Below are 18,222 nucleotides of genomic sequence, written 5' to 3' on the forward strand. Positions count from 1 at the left end.
ATCGTGTATATCGTGTCCTGTGTGGTGACTGTTTCCTGACTATCGTGTACATCGTGTCCTGTGTGGTGACTGTTTCCTGACTATCGTGTATATCGTGTCCTGTGTGGTGACTGTTTCCTGACTATCGTGTATATCGTGTCCTGTGTGGTGACAGTTTCCTGACTATCGTGTATATAGTGTCCTGTGTGGTGACTGTTTCCTGACTATCGTGTATATCGTGTCCTGTGTGGTGACTGTTTCCTGACTATCGTGTATATAGTGTCCTGTGTGGTGACTGTTTCCTGACTATCGTGTATATCGTGTCCTGTGTGGTGACTGTTTCCTGACTATCGTGTATATCGTGTCCTGTGTGGTGACTGTTTCCTGACTATCGTGTATATCGTGTCCTGTGTGGTGACTGTTTCCTGACTATCCTGTATATAGTGTCCTGTGTGGTGACTGTTTCCTGACTATCGTGTATATAGTGTCCTGTGTGGTGACTGTTTCCTGACTATCGTGTATATCGTGTCCTGTGTGGTGACTGTTTCCTGACTATCGTGTATATCGTGTCCTGTGTGGTGACTGTTTCCTGACTATCCTGTATATCGTGTCCTGTGTGGTGACTGTTTCCTGACTATCGTGTATATCGGGTCTTGTGTGGTGACTGTTTCCTGACTATCGTGTATATAGTGTCCTGTGTGGTGACTGTTTCCTGACTATCGTGTATATCGTGTCCTGTGTGGTGACTGTTTCCTGACTATCGTGTATATAGTGTCCTGTGTGGTGACTGTTTCCTGACTATCGTGTATATCGTGTCCTGTGTGGTGTCTGTTTCCTGACTATCCTGTATATCGTGTCCTGTGTGGTGACTGTTTCCTGACTATCGTGTATATCGTGTCCTGTGTGGTGACTGTTTCCTGACTATCGTGTATATAGTGTCCTGTGTGGTGACTGTTTCCTGACTATCCTGTATATAGTGTCCTGTGAGGTGACTGTTTCCTGACTATCGTGTATATCGTGTCCTGTGTGGTGACTGTTTCCTGACTATCGTGTATATAGTGTCCTGTGTGGTGACTGTTTCCTGACTATCGTGTATATAGTGTCCTGTGTGGTGACTGTTTCCTGACTATCGTGTATATCGTGTCCTGTGTGGTGACTGTTTCCTGACTATCCTGTATATCGTGTCCTGTGTGGTGACTGTTTCCTGACTATCGTGTATATCGTGTCCTGTGTGGTGACTGTTTCCTGACTATCGTGTATATAGTGTCCTGTGTGGTGACTGTTTCCTGACTATCCTGTATATCGTGTCCTGTGTGGTGACTGTTTCCTGACTATCGTGTATATCGTGTCCTGTGTGGTGACTGTTTCCTGACTATCGTGTATATCGTGTCCTGTGTGGTGACTGTTTCCTGACTATCCTGTATATAGTGTCCTGTGTGGTGACTGTTTCCTGACTATCGTGTATATCGTGTCCTGTGTGGTGACTGTTTCCTGACTATCCTGTATATCGTGTCCTGTGTGGTGACTGTTTCCTGACTATCGTGTATATAGTGTCCTGTGTGGTGTCTGTTTCCTGACTATCGTGTATATAGTGTCCTGTGTGGTGACTGTTTCCTGACTATCGTGTATATAGTGTCCTGTGTGGTGACTGTTTCCTGACTATCCTGTATATCGTGTCCTGTGTGGTGACTGTTTCCTGACTATCGTGTATATCGTGTCCTGTGTGGTGACTGTTTCCTGACTATCGTGTATATCGTGTCCTGTGTGGTGACTGTTTCCTGACTATCGTATATATCGTGTCCTGTGTGGTGACTGTTTCCTGACTATCGTGTATATCGTGTCCTGTGTGGTGACTGTTTCCTGACTATCCTGTATATCGTGTCCCGTGTGGTGACTGTTTCCTGACTATCGTGTATATCGTGTCCTGTGTGGTGTCTGTTTCCTGACTATCCTGTATATAGTGTCCTGTGTGGTGACTGTTTCCTGACTATCCTGTATATAGTGTCCTGTGTGGTGACTGTTTCCTGACTATCGTGTATGTCGTGTCCTGTGTGGTGACTGTTTCCTGACTATCGTGTATATCGTGTCCTGTGTGGTGACTGTTTCCTGACTATCGTGTATATAGTGTCCTGTGTGGTGACTGTTTCCTGACTATCGTGTATATAGTGTCCCGTGTGGTGACTGTTTCCTGACTATCGTGTATATAGTGTCCTGTGTGGTGACTGTTTCCTGACTATCGTGTATATAGTGTCCTGTGTGGTGACTGTTTCCTGACTATCGTATATATCGTGTCCTGTGTGGTGACTGTTTCCTGACTATCGTGTATATAGTGTCCTGTGTGGTGACTGTTTCCTGACTATCGTGTATATCGTGTCCTGTGTGGTGACTGTTTCCTGACTATCCTGTATATCGTGTCCTGTGTGGTGACTGTTTCCTGACTATCGTGTATATCGTGTCCTGTGTGGTGACTGTTTCCTGACTATCGTGTATATCGTGTCCTGTGTGGTGACTGTTTCCTGACTATCGTGTATATCGTGTCCTGTGTGGTGACTGTTTCCTGACTATCGTGTATATAGTGTCCCGTGTGGTGACTGTTTCCTGACTATCGTGTATATAGTGTCCTGTGTGGTGACTGTTTCCTGACTATCGTGTATATAGTGTCCTGTGTGGTGACTGTTTCCTGACTATCGTATATATCGTGTCCTGTGTGGTGACTGTTTCCTGACTATCGTGTATATAGTGTCCTGTGTGGTGACTGTTTCCTGACTATCGTGTATATCGTGTCCTGTGTGGTGACTGTTTCCTGACTATCCTGTATATCGTGTCCTGTGTGGTGACTGTTTCCTGACTATCGTGTATATCGTGTCCTGTGTGGTGACTGTTTCCTGACTATCGTGTATATCGTGTCCTGTGTGGTGACTGTTTCCTGACTATCGTGTATATCGTGTCCTGTGTGGTGACTGTTTCCTGACTATCGTGTATATCGTGTCCTGTGTGGTGACTGTTTCCTGACTATCCTGTATATCGTGTCCTGTGTGGTGACTGTTTCCTGACTATCCTGTATATCGTGTCCTGTGTGGTGACTGTTTCCTGACTATCCTGTATATAGTGTCCTGTGTGGTGACTGTTTCCTGACTATCGTGTATATCGTGTCCTGTGTGGTGACTGTTTCCTGACTATCGTGTATATCGTGTCCTGTGTGGTGACTGTTTCCTGACTATCCTGTATATCGTGTCCTGTGTGGTGACTGTTTCCTGACTATCGTGTATATAGTGTCCTGTGTGGTGACTGTTTCCTGACTATCGTGTATATCGTGTCCTGTGTGGTGACTGTTTCCTGACTATCGTGTATATCGTGTCCTGTGTGGTGACTGTTTCCTGACTATCGTGTATATCGTGTCCCGTGTGGTGACTGTTTCCTGACTATCGTGTATATCGTGTCCTGTGTGGTGACTGTTTCCTGACTATCCTGTATATCGTGTCCTGTGTGGTGACTGTTTCCTGACTATCCTGTATATCGTGTCCTGTGTGGTGACTGTTTCCTGACTATCGTGTATATCGTGTCCTGTGTGGTGACTGTTTCCTGACTATCGTGTATATAGTGTCCTGTGTGGTGACTGTTTCCTGACTATCGTGTCCTGTGTGGTGACTGTTTCCTGACTATCGTGTATATCGTGTCCTGTGTGGTGACTGTTTCCTGACTATCGTGTATATAGTGTCCCGTGTGGTGACTGTTTCCTGACTATCCTGTATATCGTGTCCTGTGTGGTGTCTGTTTCCTGACTATCCTGTATATCGTGTCCTGTGTGGTGTCTGTTTCCTGACTATCGTGTATATAGTGTCCTGTGTGGTGACTGTTTCCTGACTATCGTGTATATAGTGTCCTGTGTGGTGACTGTTTCCTGACTATCCTGTATATCGTGTCCTGTGTGGTGACTGTTTCCTGACTATCGTGTATATAGTGTCCTGTGTGGTGACTGTTTCCTGACTATCGTGTATATAGTTTCCTGTGTGGTGACTGTTTCCTGACTATCCTGTATATCGTGTCCTGTGTGGTGACTGTTTCCTGACTATCGTGTATATAGTGTCCTGTGTGGTGACTGTTTCCTGACTATCGTGTATATCGTGTCCTGTGTGGTGACTGTTTCCTGACTATCCTGTATATAGTGTCCTGTGTGGTGACTGTTTCCTGACTATCGTGTATATAGTGTCCTGTGTGGTGACTGTATCCTGACTATCGTGTATATAGTGTCCTGTGTGGTGACTGTTTCCTGACTATCGTGTATATCGTGTCCCGTGTGGTGACTGTTTCCTGACTATCGTGTATATCGTGTCCTGTGTGGTGACTGTTTCCTGACTATCGTGTATATCATGTCCTGTGTGGTGACTGTTTCCTGACTATCGTGTATATCGTGTCCTGTGTGGTGACTGTTTCCTGACTATCGTGTATATAGTGTCCCGTGTGGTGACTGTTTCCTGACTATCATGTATATAGTGTCCTGTGTGGTGACTGTTTCCTGACTATCGTGTATATCGTGTCCTGTGTGGTGACTGTTTCCTGACTATCCTGTATATAGTGTCCCGTGTGGTGTCTGTTTCCTGACTATCCTGTATATAGTGTCCTGTGTGGTGACTGTTTCCTGACTATCCTGTATATCGTGTCCTGTGTGGTGACTGTTTCCTGACTATCGTGTATATCGTGTCCTGTGTGGTGACTGTTTCCTGACTATCGTGTATATAGTGTCCTGTGTGGTGACTGTTTCCTGACTATCGTGTATATCGTGTCCTGTGTGGTGACTGTTTCCTGACTATCGTGTATATCGTGTCCTGTGTGGTGGCTGTTTCCTGACTATCGTGTATATCGTGTCCTGTGTGGTGACTGTTTCCTGACTATCGTGTATATAGTGTCCTGTGTGGTGACTGTTTCCTGACTATCGTGTATATCGTGTCCTGTGTGGTGACTGTTTCCTGACTATCCTGTATATCGTGTCCTGTGTGGTGACTGTTTCCTGACTATCGTGTATATCGTGTCCTGTGTGGTGTCTGTTTCCTGACTATCCTGTATATAGTGTCCTGTGTGGTGACTGTTTCCTGTCTATCGTGTATATCGTGTCCTGTGTGGTGACTGTTTCCTGACTATCCTGTATATAGTGTCCTGTGTGGTGTCTGTTTCCTGACTATCGTGTATATAGTGTCCTGTGTGGTGACTGTTTCCTGACTATCGTATATATCGTGTCCTGTGTGGTGACTGTTTCCTGACTATCGTGTATATCATGTCCTGTGTGGTGACTGTTTCCTGACTATCCTGTATATAGTGTCCTGTGTGGTGACTGTTTCCTGACTATCGTGTATATAGTGTCCTGTGTGGTGACTGTTTCCTGACTATCGTGTATATCGTGTCCTGTGTGGTGACTGTTTCCTGACTATCGTGTATATCGTGTCCTGTGTGGTGACTGTTTCCTGACTATCCTGTATATCGTGTCCTGTGTGGTGACTGTTTCCTGACTATCGTGTATATCGTGTCCTGTGTGGTGACTGTTTCCTGACTATCGTGTATATAGTGTCCTGTGTGGTGACTGTTTCCTGACTATCGTGTATATCGTGTCCTGTGTGGTGACTGTTTCCTGACTATCCTGTATATAGTGTCCTGTGTGGTGACTGTTTCCTGACTATCGTGTATATCGTGTCCTGTGTGGTGACTGTTTCCTGACTATCCTGTATATCGTGTCCTGTGTGGTGACTGTTTCCTGACTATCGTGTACATAGTGTCCCGTGTGGTGACTGTTTCCTGACTATCCTGTATATAGTGTCCTGTGTGGTGTCTGTTTCCTGACTATCCTGTATATAGTGTCCTGTGTGGTGACTGTTTCCTGACTATCGTGTATATCGTGTCCTGTGTGATGACTGTTTCCTGACTATCGTGTATATAGTGTCCTGTGTGGTGACTGTTTCCTGACTATCGTGTATATCGTGTCCTGTGTGGTGACTGTTTCCTGACTATCGTGTATATCGTGTCCTGTGTGGTGACTGTTTCCTGACTATCCTGTATATCGTGTCCTGTGTGGTGACTGTTTCCTGACTATCGTGTATATCGTGTCCTGTGTGGTGACTGTTTCCTGACTATCGTGTATATCGTGTCCTGTGTGGTGACTGTTTCCTGACTATCGTGTATATCGTGTCCTGTGTGGTGACTGTTTCCTGACTATCCTGTATATCGTGTCCTGTGTGGTGACTGTTTCCTGACTATCCTGTATATCGTGTCCTGTGTGGTGACTGTTTCCTGACTATCGTGTATATAGTGTCCTGTGTGGTGACTGTTTCCTGACTATCCTGTATATAGTGTCCTGTGTGGTGACTGTTTCCTGACTATCGTGTACATCGTGTCCTGTGTGGTGACTGTTTCCTGACTATCCTGTATATCGTGTCCCGTGTGGTGACTGTTTCCTGACTATCGTGTATATCGTGTCCTGTGTGGTGACTGTTTCCTGACTATCGTGTATATCGTGTCCTGTGTGGTGACTGTTTCCTGACTATCGTGTATATCGTGTCCTGTGTGGTGACTGTTTCCTGACTATCGTGTATATCGTGTCCTGTGTGGTGACTGTTTCCTGACTATCCTGTATATAGTGTCCTGTGTGGTGACTGTTTCCTGACTATCCTATATATCGTGTCCTGTGTGGTGACTGTTTCCTGACTATCCTGTATATCGTGTCCTGTGTGGTGACTGTTTCCTGACTATCGTGTATATCGTGTCCTGTGTGGTGACTGTTTCCTGACTATCGTGTATATCGTGTCCTGTGTGGTGACTGTTTCCTGACTATCCTGTATATAGTGTCCTGTGTGGTGACTGTTTCCTGACTATCCTATATATCGTGTCCTGTGTGGTGACTGTTTCCTGACTATCCTGTATATCGTGTCCTGTGTGGTGACTGTTTCCTGACTATCGTGTATATCGTGTCCTGTGTGGTGACTGTTTCCTGACTATCGTGTATACCGTGTCCTGTGTGGTGACTGTTTCCTGACTATCCTGTATATAGTGTCCTGTGTGGTGACTGTTTCCTGACTATCCTATATATCGTGTCCTGTGTGGTGACTGTTTCCTGACTATCCTGTATATCGTGTCCTGTGTGGTGACTGTTTCCTGACTATCGTGTATATCGTGTCCTGTGTGGTGACTGTTTCCTGACTATCGTGTATATAGTGTCCTGTGTGGTGACTGTTTCCTGACTATCGTGTATATAGTGTCCTGTGTGGTGACTGTTTCCTGACTATCCTGTATATCGTGTCCTGTGTGGTGACTGTTTCCTGACTATCGTGTATATAGTGTCCTGTGTGGTGACTGTTTCCTGACTATCGTGTATATAGTGTCCTGTGTGGTGACTGTTTCCTGACTATCGTGTATATAGTGTCCTGTGTGGTGACTGTTTCCTGACTATCCTGTATATCGTGTCCTGTGTGGTGACTGTTTCCTGACTATCCTGTATATCGTGTCCTGTGTGGTGACTGTTTCCTGACTATCGTGTATATAGTGTCCTGTGTGGTGACTGTTTCCTGACTATCCTGTATATCGTGTCCTGTGTGGTGACTGTTTCCTGACTATCGTGTATATAGTGTCCTGTGTGGTGACTGTTTCCTGACTATCGTGTATATCGTGTCCTGTGTGGTGACTGTTTCCTGACTATCCTGTATATCGTGTCCTGTGTGGTGACTGTTTCCTGACTATCGTGTATATAGTGTCCTGTGTGGTGACTGTTTCCTGACTATCGTGTATATCGTGTCCTGTGTGGTGACTGTTTCCTGACTATCGTGTATATCGTGTCCTGTGTGGTGACTGTTTCCTGACTATCGTGTATATCGTGTCCTGTGTGGTGACTGTTTCCTGACTATCGTGTATATCGTGTCCTGTGTGGTGACTGTTTCCTGACTATCGTGTATATCGTGTCCTGTGTGGTGACTGTTTCCTGACTATCGTGTACATCGTGTCCTGTATCGTGACTATCGTGTATATCGTGGACTTTGGATGCTCATGTAGTAAATATGTTTTTGTGTTGTCAGAAGCTCCGCCTCCTCTCCTCGTTGTCATAGTTTCCGGCCAATCAGAGAAGACCCCGTCTGACCCGGAACAAGGAAGCGCGTTGAGCACAAATCATGAGGAGCCTGGCTCTGAGCCAATCAGCGTGCTCCAGGGTGAGAGCGAGGCGCGGCACGCACGTCTGACACCCAGGCCTGATGAATCAAAGGTCGAGCAACGGCTCGGGGGGAGACTAGCAGCGCCTGCTGGTGCTATCAGGCGGCCCAGGGCAGAGACCGGCGACACCGGGGACTGGAGGCGGAACATGAGACACGGAGGCGGTGAGCGAGAGCCCGGATATACACACAGTACTCACCTGTATATCGTATACTATACCCCCCTGTATATATATTATACTCCTCACCCCCCCTGTATATATATTATACCCCTCACCCCCCCTGTATATATATTATACCCCTCACCCTCCCTGTATATATATTATACCCCTCACCCCCCCTGTATATATATTATACCCCTCACCCCCCCTGTATATATATTATACCCCTCACCCCCCCCTGTATATATATTATACCCCTCACCCCCCCCTGTATATATATTATACCCCTCACCCCCCCTGTATATATATTATACCCCTCACCCCCCCTGTATATATATTATACCCCTCACCCCCCCTGTATATATATTATACCCCTCACCCCCCCTGTATATATATTATACCCCTCACCCCCCCTGTATATATATTATACCCCTCACCCCCCCTGTATATATATTATACCCCTCACCCCCCCTGTATATATATTATACCCCCCCCTGTATATATATTATACCCCTCACCCTCCCTGTATATATATTATACCCCTCACCCCCCTGTATATATATTATACCCCTCACCCCCCCTGTATATATATTATACCCCTCACCCTCCCTGTATATATATTATACCCCTCACCCCCCCTGTATATATATTATACCCCTCACCCTCCCTGTATATATATTATACCCCTCACCCTCCCTGTATATATATTATACCCCTCACCCCCCCTGTATATATATTATACCCCTCACCCCCCCTGTATATATATTATACCCCTCACCCCCCCTGTATATATATTATACCCCTCACCCTCCCTGTATATATATTATACCCCTCACCCCCCCTGTATATATATTATACCCCTCACCCCCCCTGTATATATATTATACCCCTCACCCCCCCTGTATATATATTATACCCCTCACCCTCCCTGTATATATATTATACCCCTCACCCCCCCTGTATATATATTATACCCCTCACCCCCCCTGTATATATATTATACCCCTCACCCCCCCTGTATATATATTATACCCCTCACCCTCCCTGTATATATATTATACCCCTCACCCCCCTGTATATATATTATACCCCTCACCCCCCCCTGTATATATATTATACCCCTCACCCCCCTGTATATATATTATACCCCCCCTGTATATATATTATACCCCCCCCTGTATATATATTATACCCCTCACCCCCCCTGTATATATATTATACCCCTCACCCCCCCTGTATATATATTATACCCCTCACCCCCCCTGTATATATATTATACCCCCCCCCCCCTGTATATATATTATACCCCTCACCCCCCCTGTATATATATTATACCCCTCACCCTCCCTGTATATATATTATACCCCTCACCCCCCCTGTATATATATTATACCCCTCACCCCCCCCCTGTATATATATTATACCCCTCACCCCCCCCTGTATATATATTATACCCCTCACCCCCCCCTGTATATATATTATACCCCTCACCCCCCCCTGTATATATATTATACCCCTCACCCCCCCCCTGTATATATATTATACCCCTCACCCCCCCCCTGTATATATATTATACCCCTCACCCCCCCCTGTATATATATTATACCCCTCACCCCCCCCTGTATATATATTATACCCCTCACCCCCCTGTATATATATTCTACCCCTCACCCCCCCCCTGTATATATATTATACCCCTCACCCCCCCCCTGTATATATATTATACCCCTCACCCCCCCCCCTGTATATATATTATACCCCTCACCCCCCCCCTGTATGTATATTATACCCCTCACCCCCCCTGTATATATATTATACCCCCCCCCCCCCCTGTATATATATTATACCCCTCACCCCCCTGTATATATATTATACCCCTCACCCCCCCTGTATATATATTATACCCCTCACCCCCCTGTATATATATTATACCCCTCACCCCCCCTGTATATATATTATACTCCTCACCCCCCCTGTATATATATTATACCCCTCACCCCCCCTGTATATATATTATACCCCTCACCCCCCCCCTGTATATATATTATACCCCTCACCCCCCCCCCTGTATATATATTATACCCCTCACCCCCCCCTGTATATATATTATACCCCTCACCCCCCCCCCTGTATATATATTATACCCCTCACCCCCCCCCCCTGTATATATTATACCCCTCACCCCCCCCCCCTGTATATATATTATACCCCTCACCCCCCCCTGTATATATATTATACCCCTCACCCCCCCCCCCTGTATGTATATTATACCCCTCACCCCCCCCCTGTATGTATATTATACCCCTCACCCCCCCTGTATATATATTATACCCCTCACCCCCCCTGTATATATATTATACCCCTCACCCCCCCTGTATATATATTATACCCCTCACCCCCCTGTATATATATTATACCCCTCACCCCCCCCTGTATATATATTATACCCCTCACCCCCCCCCTGTATATATATTATACCCCTCACCCCCCCCTGTATATATATTATACCCCTCACCCCCCCCTGTATATATATTATACCCCTCACCCCCCCCTGTATATATATTATACCCCTCACCCCCCCTGTATATATACTATACCCCTCACCCCCCCCCCCTGTATATATATTATACCCCTCACCCCCCCTGTATATATATTATACCCCTCACCCCCCCTGTATATATATTATACCCCTCACCCCCCCCTGTATATATATTATACCCCTCACCCCCCCCCTGTATATATATTATACCCCTCACCCCCCCCTGTATATATATTATACCCCTCACCCCCCCCCTGTATATATATTATACCCCTCACCCCCCCCCTGTATATATATTATACCCCTCACCCCCCCCTGTATATATATTATACCCCTCACCCCCCTGTATATATATTCTACCCCTCACCCCCCCCCTGTATATATATTATACCCCTCACCCCCCCCCCTGTATATATATTATACCCCTCACCCCCCCCCCCTGTATATATATTATACCCCTCACCCCCCCCCCTGTATGTATATTATACCCCTCACCCCCCCCCCTGTATATATATTATACCCCTCACCCCCCCTGTATATATATTATACCCCTCACCCCCCCCCCTGTATGTATATTATACCCCTCACCCCCCCCCCCCTGTATATATATTATACCCCTCACCCCCCCCCCTGTATATATATTCTACCCCTCACCCCCCCCTGTATATATATTATACCCCTCACCCCCCTGTATATATATTATACCCCTCACCCCCCTGTATATATACTATACCCCTCACCCCCCCTGTATATATATTATACCCCTCACCCCCCCTGTATATATATTATACCCCTCACCCCCCTGTATATATATTATACCCCTCACCCCCCCCTGTATATATATTATACCCCTCACCCCCCCCTGTATATATATTATACCCCTCACCCCCCCCTGTATATATATTATACCCCTCACCCCCCCTGTATATATACTATACCCCTCACCCCCCCCTGTATATATATTATACCCCTCACCCCCCCTGTATATATATTATACCCCTCACCCCCCCCCCCTTGTATATATATTATACCCCTCACCCCCCCCCCTGTATATATATTATACCCCTCACCCCCCCCTGTATATATATTCTACCCCTCACCCCCCCCTGTATATATATTCTACCCCTCACCCCCCCCTGTATATATATTATACCCCTCACCCCCCCCTGTATATATATTATACCCCTCACCCCCCTGTATATATATTATACCCCTCACCCCCCTGTATATATATTATACCCCCCCCCTGTATATATACTATACCCCTCACCCCCCCTGTATATATACTATACCCCTCACCCCCCCTGTATATATACTATACCCCTCACCCCCCCTGTATATATATTATACCCCTCACCCCCCTGTATATATATTATACCCCCCCCCTGTATATATACTATACCCCTCACCCCCCCCTGTATATATACTATACCCCTCACCCCCCCCTGTATATATATTATACCCCTCACCCCCCCCTGTATATATATTATACCCCTCACCCCCCCCTGTATATATATTATACTCCTCACCCCCCCCTGTATATATACTATACCCCTCACCCCCCCCTGTATATATATTATACCCCTCACCCCCCCTGTATATATATTATACCCCTCACCCCCCCCTGTATATATATTATACCCCTCACCCCCCTGTATATATATTATACCCCCCCCTGTATATATACTATACCCCTCACCCCCCCCTGTATATATATTATACCCCTCACCCCCCCCCCCTGTATATATATTATACCCCTCACCCCCCCCTGTATATATATTATACCCCTCACCCCCCCCTGTATATATATTATACCCCTCACCCCCCTGTATATATACTATACCCCTCCCTGTATATATACTATACCCCTCACCCCCCCCCCTGTATATATATTCTACCCCTCACCCCCCCCTGTATATATATTATACCCCTCACCCCCCCCTGTATATATATTATACCCCTCACCCCCCCTGTATATATATTATACCCCTCACCCCCCCCTGTATATATATTATACCCCTCACCCCCCCCTGTATATATATTATACCCCTCACCCCCCCCTGTATATATATTATACCCCTCACCCCCCCCTGTATATATACTATACCCCTCACCCCCCCCTGTATATATATTATACCCCTCACCCCCCCTGTATATATATTATACCCCTCACCCCCCCCCCTTGTATATATATTATACCCCTCACCCCCCCCCCCTGTATATATATTATACCCCTCACCCCCCCCTGTATATATATTCTACCCCTCACCCCCCCCTGTATATATATTCTACCCCTCACCCCCCCCTGTATATATATTCTACCCCTCACCCCCCCTGTATATATATTATACCCCTCACCCCCCTGTATATATATTATACCCCCCCCCTGTATATATACTATACCCCTCACCCCCCCCTGTATATATACTATACCCCTCACCCCCCCCTGTATATATATTATACCCCTCACCCCCCCCTGTATATATATTATACCCCTCACCCCCCCCTGTATATATATTATACTCCTCACCCCCCCCTGTATATATACTATACCCCTCACCCCCCCCTGTATATATATTATACCCCTCACCCCCCCTGTATATATATTATACCCCTCACCCCCCCCTGTATATATATTATACCCCTCACCCCCCTGTATATATATTATACCCCCCCCTGTATATATACTATACCCCTCACCCCCCCCTGTATATATACTATACCCCTCACCCCCCCCTGTATATATATTATACCCCTCACCCCCCCCCCCTGTATATATATTATACCCCTCACCCCCCCCTGTATATATATTATACCCCTCACCCCCCCCTGTATATATATTATACCCCTCACCCCCCTGTATATATACTATACCCCTCCCTGTATATATACTATACCCCTCACCCCCCCCCTGTATATATATTCTACCCCTCACCCCCCCCTGTATATATATTATACCCCTCACCCCCCCCTGTATATATATTATACCCCTCACCCTCCCTGTATATATATTCTACCCCTCACCCCCCCCTGTATATATATTATACCCCTCACCCCCCTGTATATATATTATACCCCTCACCCCCCCTGTATATATATTATACCCCTCACCCTCCCTGTATATATATTATACCCCTCACCCCCCCTGTATATATATTATACCCCTCACCCCCCCTGTATATATATTATACCCCCCCCCTGTATATATACTATACCCCTCACCCCCCCCCTGTATATATATTCTACCCCTCACCCCCCCCTGTATATATATTATACCCCTCACCCCCCCCTGTATATATATTATACCCCTCACCCCCCCCTGTACACAGTGCCTACAAGTAGTATTCAACCCCCTGCAGATTTAGCAGGTTTGATAAGAAGCAAATACGTTAGAGCCTTCAAACTTCAAACAAGAGCCGGATTCATTAACATATGCAGAAATCTTACAAAACAAAAAGTTATGTTGCTTAGTTATATTTTAATAAATTTTAAACCTAAAAGTGTGGGTCAATTATTATTCAACCCCTCAAACCACCAGAATTCTGTTTGGTTCCCCTAAAGTATTAAGAAGTAGTTCAGGCACAAAAACAATGAGCTTCACATGTTTGGATTAATTATCTGTTTTCCAGCCTTTTCTGACAATTTAAGACCCTCCCCAAACCTGTGCACAGCCTCATACATGGTCACCATGGGAAAGACAAAGGAGCGTCCAAGGCCATTAGAGACAAGATCGTGGAGGGTCACAAGGCTGGCAAGGAGTTGGGCCTGCCTGTCTCCACTGTTGGGAGCATCATCCGGAAGTGGAAGGCTTATGGAGCTACTGTTAGCCTTCCACGGCCTGGACAGCCTTTGAAAGTTTCCTCCCGTGCCGAAGCCAGGCTTGTCCGAAGAGTCAAGGCTAACCCAAGGACAACAAGGAAGGAGCTCCGGGAAGATCTCATGGCAGTGGGGACATTGGTTTCAGTCAATACCATAAGTAACGTACTTCACCGCAATGGTCTCCGTTCCAGACGAGCATGTAAGGTACCTTTACTTTCAAAGCGTCATGTCAAGGCTCGTTTCCAGTTTGCTCATGATCACTTGGAGGACTCTGAGACAGACTGGTTCATGGTTCTCTGGTCTGATGAGACCAAGATCGAGATCGTTGGTGCCAACCACACACGTGACGTTTGGAGACTGGATGGCACTGCATACGACCCCAAGAATACCATCCCTACAGTCAAGCATGGTGGTGGCAGCATCATGCTGTGAGGCTGCTTCTCAGCCAAGGGGCCTGGCCATCCGGTCCGCATCCATGGGAAGATGGATAGCACAGCCTACTTGGAGATTTTGGCCAAGAACCTCCGCTCCTCCATCAAGGATCTTAAGATGCGTCGTCATTTCATCTTCCAACAAGACAACGACCCAAAGCACACAGCCAAGAAAACCAAGGCCTGGTTCAAGAGGGAAAAAATCAAGGTGTTGCAGTGGCCTAGTCAGTCTCCTGACCTTAACCCAATTGAAATCTTGTGGAAGGAGCTCAAGATTAAAGTCCACATGAGACACCCAAAGAACCTGGATAACTTGGAGAAGATCTGCATGCAGGAGTGGGCCAAGATGACTCCAGAGACCTGTGCCGGCCTGATCTTATAAAAGACGATTATTAGCTGTAATTGCAAACAAGGGTTATTCCACAAAATATTAAACCTAGGGGTTGAATAATAATTGACCCACACTTTTAGGTTTAAAATTTATTAAAATATAACTAAGCAACATAACTTTTTGTTTTGTAAGATTTATGCATCTGGTAATAAATCCTGCTCTTGTTTGAAGGCTCTAACTTATTTGCTTCTTATCAAACCTGCTAAATCTGCAGGGGGTTGAATACTACTTGTAGGCACTGTATATATTATACCCCTCACCCCCCCCCTGTATATATATTATTCTCCTCTTTCTCTCTGTGGTTTATGATCCTGTTTTCTGCAAATTTAATCGCAGCACAAACATTGGAGTGAGATAAGGGGGGGAGGGGGGAGCGTAATAACCTTATATCGTCCTGTAGATGTGTAATCTGTAACTAGGGACCGGTCACAGTTCATGGACCCATCCTTACCCACAATGCAGTAGCACATTGATGGTGCCCTGGCACTCCCCGTCCTCCACCTCTGTATCTGCCCCCATCACTGCGCAGGTCCTCCCCGTCCTCCACCTCTGTATCTGCCCCCATCACTGCGCAGGTCCTCCCCGTCCTCCACCTCTGTATCTGCCCCCATCACTGCGCAGGTCCTCCCCGTCCTCCACCTCTGTATCTGCCCCCATCACTGCGCAGGTCCTCCCCGTCCTTCACCTCTGTATCTGCCCCCAGCACTGCGCAGGTCCTCCCCGTCCTCCACCTCTGTATCTGCCCCCATCACTGCGGAGGTCCTCCCCGTCCTCCACCTCTGTATCTGCCCCCAGCACTGCGCAGGTCCTCCCCGTCCTCCACCTCTGTATCTGCCCCCAGCACTGCGCAGGTCCTCCCCGTCCTCCACCTCTGTATCTGCCCCCAGCACTGCGCAGGTCCTCCCCGTCCTCCACCTCTGTATCTGCCCCCAGCACTGCGCAGGTCCTCCCCGTCCTCCACCTCTGTATCTGCCCCCAGCACTGCGCAGGTCCTCCCCGTCCTCCACCTCTGTATCTGCCCCCATCACTGCGGAGGTCCTCCCCGTCCTCCACCTCTGTATCTGCCCCCATCACTGCGGAGGTCCTCCCCCTCCTCCACCTCTGTATCTGCCCCCATCACTGCGCAGGTCCTCCCCGTCCTCCACCTCTGTATCTGCCCCCATCACTGCGCAGGTCCTCCACCTCTGTATCTGCCCCCATCACTGCGGAGGTCCTCCCCGTCCTCCACCTCTGTATCTGCCCCCATCACTGCGCAGGTCCTCCCCGTCCTCCACCTCTGTATCTGCCCCCATCACTGCGCAGGTCCTCCCCGTCCTCCACCTCTGTATCTGCCCCCATCACTGCGCAGGTCCTCCCCGTCCTCCACCTCTGTATGTGCCCCCATCACTGCGCAGGTCCTCCCCGTCCTCCACCTCTGTATGTGCCCCCATCACTGCGCAGGTCCTCCCCGTCCTCCACCTCTGTATGTGCCCCCATCACTGCGCAGGTCCTCCCCGTCCTCCACCTCTGTATCTGCCCCCATCGTGGGGGGAGTATAGGGGCAGTTCTGGTGCTGAGGGTCTGTGTTGAGGCTGCGGGGGCAGCTGTAGGCCAGTATAGTGCTGCCCACCCAGGGCCCCTTCCTCTTGTGACAGATTAGAGTCTTCCTGGTTAATCCTGCCCTCGCCCTATAATCTCCCATCAAATTACTCTGAGCGTTGGGGGAGGGGAATTGTGCCCGTTCTAGTCGGTAATGTAGCCTGCACTCTGATGGAGGTGGAACAGCTGAGCTGTGTGTAACGCTGTGCCCAGGCCTTGTACACCAGAGCGTCAGCAGTGCCCTGTGCCAAACCATGTGCCCGACGGCTCCTCCAGCCCCAGAGAAAGGGGAGGAGAAGGAGCTGATGGACATACAATGTGCCCCGGCCGCGGGGGCGGCTTCTCTCTCCCGGCCGCGGGGGGCGGCTTCTCTCTCCCGGCCGCGGGGGGCGGCTTCTCTCTCTCCCGGCCGCGGGGGGCGGCTTTTCTCTCTCCCGGCCGCGGGGGGCGGCTTTTCTCTCTCCCGGCCGCGGGGGGCGGCTTCTCTCTCTCTCCCGGCCGCGGGGGGCGGCTTCTCTCTCTCTCCCGGCCGCGGGGGGCGGCTTCTCTCTCTCTCCCGGCCGCGGGGGGCGGCTTCTCTCTCTCTCCCGGCCGCGGGGGGCGGCTTCTCTCTCTCTCCCGGCCGCGGGGGGCGGCTTCTCTCTCTCTCCCGGCCGCGGGGGGCGGCTTCTCTCTCTCTCCCGGCCGCGGGGGGCGGCTTCTCTCTCTCTCCCGGCCGCGGGGGGCGGCTTCTCTCTCTCTCCCGGCCGCGGGGGGCGGCTTCTCTCTCTCCCGGCCGCGGGGGGCGGCTTCTCTCTCTCCCGGCCGCGGGGGGCGGCTTCTCTCTCTCCCGGCCGCGGGGGGCGGCTTCTCTCTCTCCCGGCCGCGGGGGGCGGCTTCTCTCTCTCCCGGCCGCGGGGGGCGGCTTCTCTCTCTCCCGGCCGCGGGGGGCGGCTTCTCTCTCTCCCGGCCGCGGGGGGCGGCTTCTCTCTCTCCCGGCCGCGGGGGGCGGCTTCTCTCACCCGGCCGGTTATGTAACATTGTAGTTTGGGCGCTGTACACACAGACTCCATTGTTCTTGTTGTGCCCGCCTGCTGACAGCACATGACTAGGTCTGTGATTGTTCACCAGTGGTGTCAGGGGCTGTGTACAGGGTGCG

The 18,222-nt window shown here is 48.7% G+C and overlaps 1 protein-coding gene across 2 annotated transcripts in view; it reads left to right on the plus strand.

Moving 5' to 3' along the window:
- Positions 1-8,130: 8,130 nt before the first annotated feature.
- TEX2 (testis expressed 2) overlaps positions 8,131-18,222 on the plus strand; it is a 29,639-nt gene continuing 19,547 nt past the window's right edge. For both annotated transcript variants that reach the window (XM_072132169.1, XM_072132170.1), the window contains exon 1: positions 8,131-8,330. The gene's annotated coding sequence lies outside the window, so the exon portion shown is untranslated. The remainder of the gene's footprint in view (positions 8,331-18,222) is intronic.

Source organism: Engystomops pustulosus, unplaced genomic scaffold (genome assembly GCF_040894005.1).
Source record: "Engystomops pustulosus unplaced genomic scaffold, aEngPut4.maternal MAT_SCAFFOLD_250, whole genome shotgun sequence".
Classification (NCBI taxonomy): Eukaryota; Metazoa; Chordata; class Amphibia; order Anura; family Leptodactylidae; genus Engystomops; species Engystomops pustulosus.